Below are 12,577 nucleotides of genomic sequence, written 5' to 3' on the forward strand. Positions count from 1 at the left end.
ACACCGCAGCTCAGGAAAAGCTGCGCGACACAGTAAGAGCACGCATTGGGAGACAGTTTCTTAGCCAGTATTGCACAGTATTTCCTTGTAAAACAATGGCTGAACTCGATCTTAGTTCAGAGTCGGAATCTGACTGACATACTGATGTTATTACCAGACACTTGAGACGGGAAGAAGTCTGGAAGGAAAAGCATGTAAATGAATAAGAGACAAAAGCTGAATTGACGTCTGAGTTTTTTAATAAACGGCCCAGTAACTACTTCCGTTTAGATTGGAGCCAATACCACAAAATTCATGGGCTTATGTGGACCTCTACTTTTCTGAAGGTTATAATGGCTAAATATAAATTGGGAACGAAGACAAACTGGCTGTGTTATTAAGGTGTTTTACACTGATGAAAAAAAAATCACAACACCAAAAACTAATTAATGTAGAGTAATGAAATTTAGGAAATGGTTCAAATGGGTCTGAGCACTATGGGACTTAACATCTGAGGTCATCAATCCCCTAGAACTTAGAACTACTTAAACCTAACTAACCTAAGGACATCACATACACCCATGCCCGTGGCAGGATTCGAATCTGCGACCGAAGCGGTCGCGCGGTTCCAGGCTGAAGCGCCTAGAACCGCTCGGCCACACCGTCCGGCATTTAGGAAATTACAGATTAATGTAAGTGGGGGATAAGCCATTGCAAATGTGAAACGCTGGTACGTTATTAACGGTGTAATCACCAGTATGTTGAATGCAAGCATGCAAACGTGCATGCATTGTGTTGCACAGGTGCCGGATGTCAGTTTGTGGGATAGAGTTCCATGCCTGTTTCACATGGTCGGCCAATACAGGGACGGTTAATGCTATTTGTGGATGACACTGGAGTTATCGTCTGATGATGTCCCATACGTGCTCGAATGGACAGATCTGGTGATCGAGCAGGCCAAGGCAACATGTCGACACTCTGTAGAGCATGTCGGGTTAGAGCAGCAGCACATGGGAGGGAATTATCCTGTTGGGAATCAACCCCTGGAATGCTGCTCATGAATGGCAGCGCGACAGGTCTAATCACCGGATTTACGTACAGACTTTTAGTGTGGGTTCATGGAGTAACCACGAGAGTGCTCCTGCTGTCATACGAAATCGCACCCCAGACCATAACTTCAGATGTAGGTCCATTTTGTCTAGTAAGCAGACACGTTGTTTGCAGGCCCTCAACTGTCCTCCACCTATCCAACTCTCACCCATCACTGGCACCGAGGCAGGACAAGCTTCCATCGGAAAACCCAACAAACCTCCACCCTGCCCTCCAATGAGCTCTCACCTGACACAGGTGGCGGTGTGTTGGAATCAGTGGAATGCAAGCTACAGGCCTCTGAGTAGTAGATAAGTGGAGTCACCGATCCAGTCTAACCCAAATCAACATTTTAATATTAATAACCGTAAAAAATCAAAAGCTTCATTTTTTAGACAAAGTAAGAAGGCAGTTACGCGCACGGAAAATGACATTTTTAGATATAAATAACTATATTTTCACTCATCCCACCCCATGAGCGCAAATTGCAAGGTAGCTGAAAGTATAAATTCGAATGCACGACCAGATTCAGAGCAAAAATTCTAGATAATGAAATTCGTCCGCAGCTCGTGGTCGTGCGGTAGCGTTCTCGCTTCCCACGCCCGGGGTCCCGGGTTCGATTCCCCGCGGGGTCAGGGATTTTCTCTGCCTCGTGATGACTGGGTGTTGTGTGCTGTCCTTAGGTTAGTTAGGTTTAAGTAGTTCTAAGTCCTAGGGGATTGATGACCATAGCTGTTAAGTCCCATAGTGCTCAGAGCCATTTGAACCATTTTTTTTTAAATTCATTATGATAATATTTATTTTTATTCATTCAATAGAATAAAATTTTGTTAAGCTTCTCGATTCTCAAAAACTGCAAAACCATCGGCGCCGTCTGAAGGAAATCCCCGGAGGGAATTTTTCAACTTCTCTATTTTTCTCATCTTCTCAACCTTCGGGTTTTTTTCCCAAGTCCTCTTCAGCGACTTCCTAACAGCTGCTCTTCCTCTGCATCCGTCTCCCGTCGTCTTTAATTGAGGGGGCAGAGCTCCTTCAGCAGCGTCTTGATGTTCGATGATCCCCATTGCTCGGGTGGCCAGCCCACTCCCGGCCTGGGGCAACCGGGAGCACAGGCAGTCGTTTGCGGCTTTGGGCATATAGTTGGTATTTCGACAAAGCTGGTTCAAATTTAGTCATTTTCGTATATTTATTTTGGTTGTAAATAAACATTTTTTTTTAAATTTTTGTATTTTCTTTGAATAGATGGTATGCAAATAATAGGTAATGATAGTTAAAATATTCAAATTAATGATATAAAAAATAATTCAAATTTAAAATCAAGAATGTTCCCCTATTAATTTAAATGGAACAAACATCTAAAAGGAGAGATAACTTGCCCCAGGCCGAGAGTGGGCTGGACCCCTGCTCTTGTAATGGGGCCAACGAGATATACGGGCCCTGCAAAGAATTTGTGACGTCACACCTGAACGCTGGGCTCCGTGCACGACCCACGGGAAATCAATATTTCATTGAAAAGGTACCCACTAAAGATCTTAATTTTGTCATGTGCTATCGAGAACTTACATGCGTTTAAGCACGAAGTCAAGAATTAGGAACATCGTCTGAAATAGTTACTCGCTCCCCGCCGGAGACGACTGCTGGCACTCGTAAGACCTGCAGTGTCACGTGCTGTGGCGTACGCGCAACGGCTTGTCTTTCTCGTGGGCCTCGTCTTACAGTGACGTCAGGGGAGTAGGACAGGTTTGAGCAGCATCTGTGCCACATTAATGAACAGGAAGCCAAGGAGGATCCAATAATTTGCAGCGGAGGGGGTGCAGAAACGTGGTATTGAATGTTACCCAGTGGCCGAGTTTGGTTCCGCAGATGTGTACTTTAGAAGGGGGTGTCTTTATTTTGGTTACTGTTTTGTTCTTATTTTACAGTATAGCTATCTTCCTAGTTTCACAGGGCTTATTGTTTCATTCACTGCTCTCCTCTAATTTAAGACCACACATGTTCGCACATATGCTGATGAATCAAGACTACTTATAATTATTTTAAGTATTAAAAGTGCAGATTTAGGGTATCTCGGGGATGTGTTATGAAAAGACTGTCAAGCGCGCGGCCTTTTTCTGACGTTTCTGGAATGGTTGATATAACGTGATGCCCTATGCCGTTCCAGTTTATTTATAATGCGTTGACTGAAACGGATTATTCTGTTGTGCTGACGCATTGATGACTTCGAAATCATTTTATTTTCCGTGTTCAGAATCGCTTTCCAAAACGGGACACCACTACGATGTGCACAAGTACTTTCCAAACGGCAGAATCTTTGAGATCAGGGACTGAGCGGAGAGGTAATCGAACTGCTCGGCTTTTGAAAAACGTTGTAAAGTGGTGTCGCCGATATCGATTCAGATATCGAATACAGCGATATGATCTGCGAGGTTGCACCGCCAGCGGTGTGCCAAGCCAACCTTCACTGAAAGCGACGAGTTGCTTGGCGGGCACACCTTTCTCCAACACGTCATCTCACGTAGAGAGACTCCATGATTTCCGGGGAAACTTAAGAAAGTGGTCCTAAAACCAAAGGACATAGTTAAAGAAAGTTAAGAAAGTGGTCCTAAAACCACCTGGTAGACGCAAACCAGAAGACATAGTTAATGTCGTGTTGTTACATTCCTACCGTCTGCTGTATTACTATTACTCTGCTTATTACATTGGATTTAGTATACGTTCTGATCCAACTGTTACTTGCTTACAATCGACAATCATAACTCGACTGGGTTTCGAGAACAGTTTGTAATCTACCCGTGTGCGTTTTGCCTAATAAGTGGGATGTGCCTCATGCTACCACACGAGGTACCGCAGGTGGTTGAAGCCATCCTTCATCTTTGAACAGTGCGTCACGATCACGCCCTTTCTGCCCCAGAAAAGTCTGTTCGCTGAATGTTACACTTCGACCTCCATTTTCACCCCTTTGAGAAATGGTCGTGCAACAACTGCGCCAAGTGACTTCATCAGTCGACACAAGTTTGAAGAAAGGATGTCAGAATGCTGGTAGACGACATCATTTTGATCATGACTGACGAGGCTTCATTTCCATTTGTTGTGAATGGCCAAACAACAGTTAAGCTACTGAGCACCAGAAATCCTGCGAGAACTGCATCAACAGGTCTCTACGACTAGAGAGATTAAGCTTATCTCGATACACCATTAAAGATTCTTTATTTATGTTTTCGTGGAAACGGGCAAACAGTGCCTGTTAACATAGATCGCTACCTAGCCATGTTGGCGATTCCCTGTTTAGAATTAAGACGAGGAGGTATTAATCTCAATCAGTGTGATTTTAGCAAAACGGCGCGACTTGCACACAGAATGGAATGTGGAATGGCCTCTTCGATCACCAGACGTCGCCTTGTGGCTGTCTGCTTGACCAGCAGGCGACACCTCGGCCTCTGCCCCTGGCGAAATACGCGAGCCACGGAGCAAGCCGGCGGTCAGGTGGACAGCAGGTACTCAGAAGCGGTGCTGCTATCGGTTTTGCCCGTCCAAATGGCCGTAACAGATCCACACGTAATACTGGGCTGCCGCCATGGCGAAAAGTCATAGGCCGTAAATTATTTCATAGCTGTCGCAAAGTAATATTAAAAAAGATACGGCTGTGGCAGCAAGTGAAACAGAGTAACGAGGCAAGGAAGCACGTCTAAATACCCACTCTGTAGATGCAATAGTAATTTAGGTGTTGACGATGGAATAAATAAATGTACTTCGTATCTTTAAAAATTAATAACTTCCAAAGGTCGTAAGCGATCTTTATGAACAAAGTGTCAAGCGATAGAGCTTGAATAGCCTTACCTGAAAACAACTTCATAATATGTCAAAGCAGTACCATTTGAGTTATGGGCAGGAACGTTGATTCCGAGTGTTAAAACTCAATTTAGTGCAAAATAAATAGCAAAACAATAAATGGAGCGGCTATATCTAACGGTAGAGTAAAATAACTATGTAGAGGTTTATTCTTCTCAGGTTTAAAATAGATAACAGTAAATCATGCTAATTTTGACTATTTCTCTTAATAAGTTTCAATTAACCCAAAAATCAACGACCTCGCCGAAACAGTCATGTAACCACCGAAAATCTGATGAAATTCTAGCCCTAAATAACGTGTAACGCTTCTGGTAACGATATGTTTAATGCAATTTTTATTCATCATAAAGTTCACGCGCAGGCAACGGAGGACATTATGATATATTTACTGATAAAGAGACAATCAAAGTGGCATTTTTCAAGAGCTGAAAACAATCAAACTTGCAAGCGCGAGTCTCGTACAATGTACAGATGTACGGTTTTGTTTTAAGTAGTGTGTTCAGTGTGTGTAATTTTGTGGGCTTTGCAACGTTGCCTGTGGTGAGTTACTTTTCGAGGTTCGTGGTTAACGCATACGCTAATGATCGACGTGTCAGTCGCAACTGAAGTGATTGAAATTTGTTAGGCGAAGAGTCCTGGGACTTCCAAAATTTCTTCAGGAGTTGGGGAACTTTGAGAAGCTTTTCGACAGTTGTGCTTGTGAACTTTAAGTCTGATCCGCAGCGTCGTGTTTAGGAATCTGTGAACATTTCTGCATAGATTTGTGAAATTTGAAAAGTAATCGACAACCGATTTTTCTAACTTTTACTTTGCTGAGGCGGACTTAGTGCAGTCTTGAGCGAGCCTGCAAATCAATCTTTCGTTGCACTCACAGTTTTAAACGAGGCCCCAATAAGCATTTTAACTATTCAACAGTGCCCAGATCCTGTTAAGGACATTTGTAAAATTTCGCCAGTCCTAATCCTTCCTGCAATTTAATCAAGTTAGACGAAGTTAACGGAACAGTACCAGCGTAATGTGGCCGCTGTGTGGCAGTCTCCTGAACACACGTGAAGGCAACAAACTTTAAAAATTAGTCAAGCACTTTGTTAACCACTTTAACACAGAGTGAGTCTGTAAAGAGCGAGTTTGTGCATCGCAGCCCGCGCCACAAATAGATTCGTATAAAAAAATAGTTATAAAAGCGTCCGTGAGCCAATACTGTGGTGTAGTCACTCATAAATCGTAAAAACGTATACGGGCTTATTCGGCCTTGTTCGGCGGAATTTTTCTTTGGTTAGCATTCATCGTTCAGACACCGCGCCGCCTGGCCTCAGATGCTCGGTGGTTCTCGGTCGAACACGCGCGTCGCATCACTTGGAAATGCCGCTAAGACTCTTAAAAGAATGGTCAACGTGATCTTAGCACACCTTAGATCGACTACGCAGAGTGGCGATTTCTTCCAAACCAGAACTTGCTGTCGTCAGAAACGTCTTATGCTCTTGAAGTGCTGGAAAACATTTTTCGTAAAGCTTCATTCATTAAAGAGATATTGCGGGCGAAGCACAAGATGTCTTAAGATCCACAGAATCTGACAAATAGGTTCCTTACTCGTGACGTCGTAATAAGTTCATGCAGTCACCACGAGCTTCATCGCGGGCAACTTTCTTCACTCAATATTGAAAGTGATAATTTTAGACAACTAAATTATGCAGATATTATAAGTAGCTTTATTAGTACCAAGCTTAGGTCTGACACTAACAAGAAAATGTAATTAACTGAAACTTTCACGTTAAGGCTGATGGTCTGGGAAAGTATAGTATTTTATATAAATATAAGTAAAATTTGAGCCAACGGCCTTGCCTCAGTGGTAACACCGCTTCCCGTCAGATCACCGAAGTTAACCGCTGTTGGGCTGGGCTAGCACATGGATGGGTGACCACTCGGACTTCCGAGTGCTGTTGGCAAGGGGTGCACTCAGCCCTTGTGACGCAAACTGAGGAGCTACTTGATTGAGAAGTAGCGACTCCGGTCTCGTCAACTGACATACGGCCGGGAGAGCGGTGTACTGACCACATTCCCCTCCATCTGAGCATCCAGTGGCACATGTGGTTGAGGATGACACGGCGGCCGGTCGGTACCGTTGGGGCTTCAAGGGCTGTTCAGACGTAGTTTAGTTTATCAGTAAATTTTGCCTAATTGATAAACTCCTTTTGTTATCTTGAATTTACCTAACAAACATGTCTGCTTACTGTAATATTGTGGTGCTCCTTTAAATTTAAATACTGCTTTTGCATGGCCGTGAATCTCAGATTTTTATCCTTTTTTAAAAGAAGTATAGTTAACCACAGATATGTTGCAAAACTAACTGATATACTTTAACGATTTAAATCTTTCAGTCTCATCCTTCCTTCAAATCACAAAGCGTATAGTAAGATCTTATACAGATAAACGATAAATCTTAAATGCTGCGTTGTAAGCGTTTAGTCAGAAAATTTCTCTAAATCCTATTTTTTTGGGATAGATGTGACAAAGTTCCCGCTGTTAGTGTCCATACATGAGGTTCAGCCAGTATTCTACACTCCTGGAAATTGAAATAAGAACACCGTGAATACATTGTCCCAGGAAGGGGAAACTTTATTGACACATTCCTGGGGTCAGATACATCACATGATCACACTGACAGAACCACAGGCACATAGACACAGGCAACAGAGCATGCACAATGTCGGCACTAGTACAGTGTATATCCACCTTTCGCAGCAATGCAGGCTGCTATTCTCCCATGGAGACGATCGTAGAGATGCTGGATGTAGTCCTGTGGAACGGCTTGCCATGCCATTTCCACCTGGCGCCTCAGTTGGACCAGCGTTCGTGCTGGACGTGCAGACCGCGTGAGACGACGCTTCATCCAGTCCCAAACATGCTCAATGGGGGACAGATCCGGAGATCTTGCTGGCCAGGGTAGTTGACTTACACCTTCTAGAGCACGTTGGGTGGCACGGGATACATGCGGACGTGCATTGTCCTGTTGGAACAGCAAGTTCCCTTGCCGGTCTAGGAATGGTAGAACGATGGGTTCGATGACGGTTTGGATGTACCGTGCACTATTCAGTGTCCCCTCGACGATCACCAGTGGTGTACGGCCAGTGTAGGAGGTCGCTCCCCACACCATGATGCCGGGTGTTGGCCCTGTGTGCCTCGGTCGTATGCAGTCCTGATTGTGGCGCTCACCTGCACGGCGCCAAACACGCATACGACCATCATTGGCACCAAGGCAGAAGCGACTCTCATCGCTGAAGACGACACGTCTCCATTCGTCCCTCCATTCACGCCTGTCGCGACACCACTGGAGGCGGGCTGCACGATGTTGGGGCGTGAGCGGAAGACGGCCTAACGGTGTGCGGGACCGTAGCCCAGCTTCATGGAGACCCCAGGAGCAACAGTGTCCCTAATTTGCTGGGAAGTGGCGGTGCGGTCCCCTACGGCACTGCGTAGGATCCTACGGTCTTGGCGTGCATCCGTGCGTCGCTGCGGTCCGGTCCCAGGTCGACGGGCACGTGCACCTTCCGCCGACCACTGGCGACAACATCGATGTGCTGTGGAGACCTCACGCCCCACGTGTTGAGCAATTCGGCGGTACGTCCAGCCGGCCTCCCGCATGCCCACTATACGCCCTCGCTCAAAGTCCGTCAACTGCACATACGGTTCACGTCCACGCTGTCGCGGCATGCTACCAGTGTTAAAGACTGCGATGGAGCTCCGTATGCCACGGCAAACTGGCTGACACTGACGGCGGCGGTGCTCAAATGCTGCGCAGCTAGCGCCATTCGACGGCCAACACCGCGGTTCCTGGTGTGTCCGCTGTGCCGTGCGTGTGATCATTGCTTGTACAGCCCTCTCGCAGTGTCCGGAGCAAGTATGGTGGGTCTGACACACCGGTGTCAATGTGTTCTTTTTTCCATTTCCTGGAGTGTATATCAGGTAAATACGGCACTGCTCCCTATTGTCACACTCATAAATAGAAGAAACAGCGACAGGCTATACAAAATGTCCGCTAAACAGTCACGAAATGCAGCTTTGTCCTTCGAGGAACACGCATTGTTTAGTCGGGATACCAATATGATAGTGAGAAGTCAAAAAAATTAGTAAGCAGCAAGGATGCAAAGTAAACTGATAAACTACTCCCTGAACGAAGCCCTACTGAAAAAAAAAAAACTGGCTATGCAAACTTTAAAATATACCCTTACATTGCTGTCTGTAATTCGAGCAAATATTGTTGAACTTGCGATTATTACTTGATTGTCTGCAAACATGAAACTCTGAATGGAATAATGACTATTCGTGTCGTTATCAAAACTTAGTTCTCTACAGCAATTTTTAGGGCCAGTGTATTAATAAAATTGGTATCCACCTCCGTAAGCGAGGCTGTTAATGTACGCTTGTGCTGTGACGCTCGGCTCGTGGCAGTCGGTTCAGGTGCTTATATTGAGAATTTTCTTCTATGTGTACGCAGAACTCGGTCTCCGTAGCTGACTGCTATGCGGGAGTCCTGTGTTCGATTGCCGGCCGGTGTGGCCGTGCGGTTAAAGGCGCTTCAGTCTGGAACCGCGTGACCGCTACGCTCGCAGGTTAGAATCCTGCCTCGGGCATGGACGTGTGTGATGTCCTTAGGTTAGTTAGGTTTCATTAGTTCTAAGTTCTAGGGCACTGATGACCACAGATGTTAAGTCCCATAGTGCTCAGAGCCATTTCAACCATTTTTTTTTTGTGTTCGATTCCTGGTGCTGCCACAGATTTTTCCTTGGCAGGAGGCCTGCTACGGGGTACATTCAACCTCAGGTGGCCAACTGAGGAGATAATCGACCGATTAGTAGCGGTTCCACGTCAAGAAACCCAACAACGACCGGAAGAGCGGTGTGTTGACCAGATGTCCTCCATACCGCTTCCGATGGGAACATTGCCAAGAGCGACACGGTGGTCGATCGGTCCCGGTTGGCCCATCAATGTTTTAGCTTTTTAAAAATATACTCCTCGACGTTTTTGGGCTACAGCCATATCAGAATATCTCAGATAAAAAGAACAAATGAGAAATAATACTTCTATCAGAAATACATTGTATGGAAAAGAAATACATTGTATGGAACAAAACGAAGACACGCCAACTTTAATACTTTGTTGCATTATATCTCGCCAAGTCACCCGTACACTTGTACCATGACGAGTGCTGCTTACAAGGGAACCTACCCATCGCACCCACCTCAGATTTAGTTATAAATTGGCACAGTGGATAAGCCTTGAAAAACTGAACACAGATCAATCGAGAAAACAGGAAGAAGTTGTGTGGAACTATGAAAAAATAAGCAAAATATACAAACTGAGTAGTCCATGCGCAAGATAGGCAACATCAAGGATAATGTGAGCTCATGAGCGCCGTGGTCCCGTGGTTAGCGTGAGCAGGTGCGGAACGAGAAGTCCTTGGTTCAAGTCTTCCCTCGAGTGAAGAGTTTAATTTTTTATGTTCAGTTTATGTGAAAAACTCTTATGTTTTCATCACTTTTTTGGGTGTGATTATCACATCCACGAAAAGACGTAAATCGGGCAAGGTAGAAGAATCTTTTTATCCATTCGCCAAGTGTACAAGTTAGGTGGGTCGACAACATATTCCTGTCATGTGACGCACATGCCGTCACCAGTGTCGTATTGAATATATCAGACGTTTTTTTTCCTTTGGAAGAATCGGTTGACCTATGACCTTGCGATCAAATGTTTTCGGTTACCATTGGAGAGGCACGTCTTTTCGTCTACTAATCGCATGGTTTTGCGGTGCGGTCGCAAAACACAGACACTAAACTTATTACAATGAGCAGAGACGTCAATGAACGAACGGACAGATCATAACTTTGCGAAAATAAAGAAAGTAAACTTTTCACTCGAGGGAAGACTTGAACCAAGGACCTTTCATTCCGCAGCTGCTCACACTAACCACGGGACCACGGCGCTCCTGAGCTCATACTATCCTTGATGTTGCCCATGGAGTACTCAGTTTGTATATCTTGCTTATTTTTTCATAGTTTCACACAACTTCTTCCTGTTTTCTCGATTGATCTGTGTTCAGTTTTTCAAGGTCTATCCACTGTGTCAATTTATAACTAAATCTGAGGTGGGTGCGATGGGGAGGTTCCCTTGTTAGTGAAGCAGCCTGCTTTATATAACAATCTGTGGCCATTACATGGCGTTAAATGCAATTTGGCTTGTGAAATAAAATTCAGATTTTCGTTTAATAGTCAAGCATACAGTCATTTGAAAAAATTATCCATAAAAGTAATGAACTGGAACTCTCACAGTAAAATTCAAGGTAACGTCTACAAATTGTACACTCGTTTCGCGAAAAATAGCTAGCAGTCATTTCATACAAGTAATCCACAGGAATACAACGGACAGTTGTATTACACAAATAAAAATATAAATAGCGATCAAGATGGACAATTATATACAAAAATTTTCAGTTAATTTTCGGTTGGTATTGGGACTTCTTGATCACGAGACTTCGTATCAGCTTCTGGAATTAAGTTCTACAGGGTGTTTCTAAAATAAACGTAAAAAAAGAAAATGAGAGGGCTGGTAGAGTAGGTCATATCAAGTAACTGTCGCATAGCAACCCACGTCCGCATCCCTTAGCGTTCGAGCGCTAGACAACATTTAACAGCGATCGCCGCCGAGGAGGTAGGCATACAACCTGCCATCCGCGGTGAAATAGTAGCAGGTATTCCGGTGAGGGTAACACCACGCGATTTTTTCCGGCATTTGCTGGCATGTGAATGCCTGTTTGATATAATGTCGTACGTCAGGGTGTCAACAAACGGAGACACACTTGTGTTTGGTTCTGAACAGAGTGGTGTTTAAATCGTCGAGTGCCAGATCTGCACACGTTCACCGCCATCCACAGGTGTCTCTCTTAGAGCAGGTGCACTTGAGGTGTGTCGTCCACTGACAAAGTATCATAAAGGCGCATGTGCATTTGAGGCCCACATAGAAACCCGATGCATTCATTTTGTGATACAGATGCGAAGGCCGGACACGTTCGTCAGTGCACCAGAGTTTGAAGAGGAGGCGTTAGCACAGCTGCATAACACGCCCTCTACAAACTGGAGGAGTGTTGCTCGAGATATAGGTATTCCACGGTCGGGCATGTGTGGAATGAAGATCATTTGCATCCTTACCGGCTTCCGATAGTTCAAGCCCTTAAACCAGGAGATTTTGAGCTTCGCATTGACTTCTGGCAGTGATTTTGCAGATGTGTGCCATCCAAACTGAATTCCCACACTTTGTACTTTTTTGCGGATGAGGCATCCTTTACAAGAGCAGGTGTTTTCAACAGCCACAATCAACACATATGGGCATAGGAAAATCTGTACGCCCCTCTGTTCGGGTCACCAAGAGCGCTTCGCCAACAATATTCGGGCTGGTTTGGTAGGCGATAATCTGATTGGTAAGTACATGCTCTCCCAACGACTGAACGCAAACAGATACTTAATCTTGCTAAGAGAAACATTGCCACAGTTATTGGAACATGTCCCACACAACGTGCGACAGCGCGTGTTGTACCAACATGATGGTGCATCTGCGCATTTCGCTCTTGCGGTGCGGCCGGTGGTATGACCTGCACGTTATCCCGACT

The 12,577-nt window shown here is 44.9% G+C and overlaps 1 protein-coding gene and 1 pseudogene across 1 annotated transcript in view; one reads left to right on the top strand and one right to left on the bottom strand.

Moving 5' to 3' along the window:
- LOC126162033 (ankyrin repeat domain-containing protein 6) overlaps positions 1-12,577 on the bottom strand; it is a 688,216-nt gene that overhangs the window by 88,939 nt on the left and 586,700 nt on the right. The gene's annotated exons all lie outside the window — the stretch shown is intronic.
- Positions 6,746-6,863, top strand: LOC126164273 (5S ribosomal RNA; annotated as a pseudogene).

This window comes from Schistocerca cancellata, chromosome 2 (genome assembly GCF_023864275.1).
Source record: "Schistocerca cancellata isolate TAMUIC-IGC-003103 chromosome 2, iqSchCanc2.1, whole genome shotgun sequence".
Lineage (NCBI taxonomy): Eukaryota > Metazoa > Arthropoda > Insecta > Orthoptera > Acrididae > Schistocerca > Schistocerca cancellata.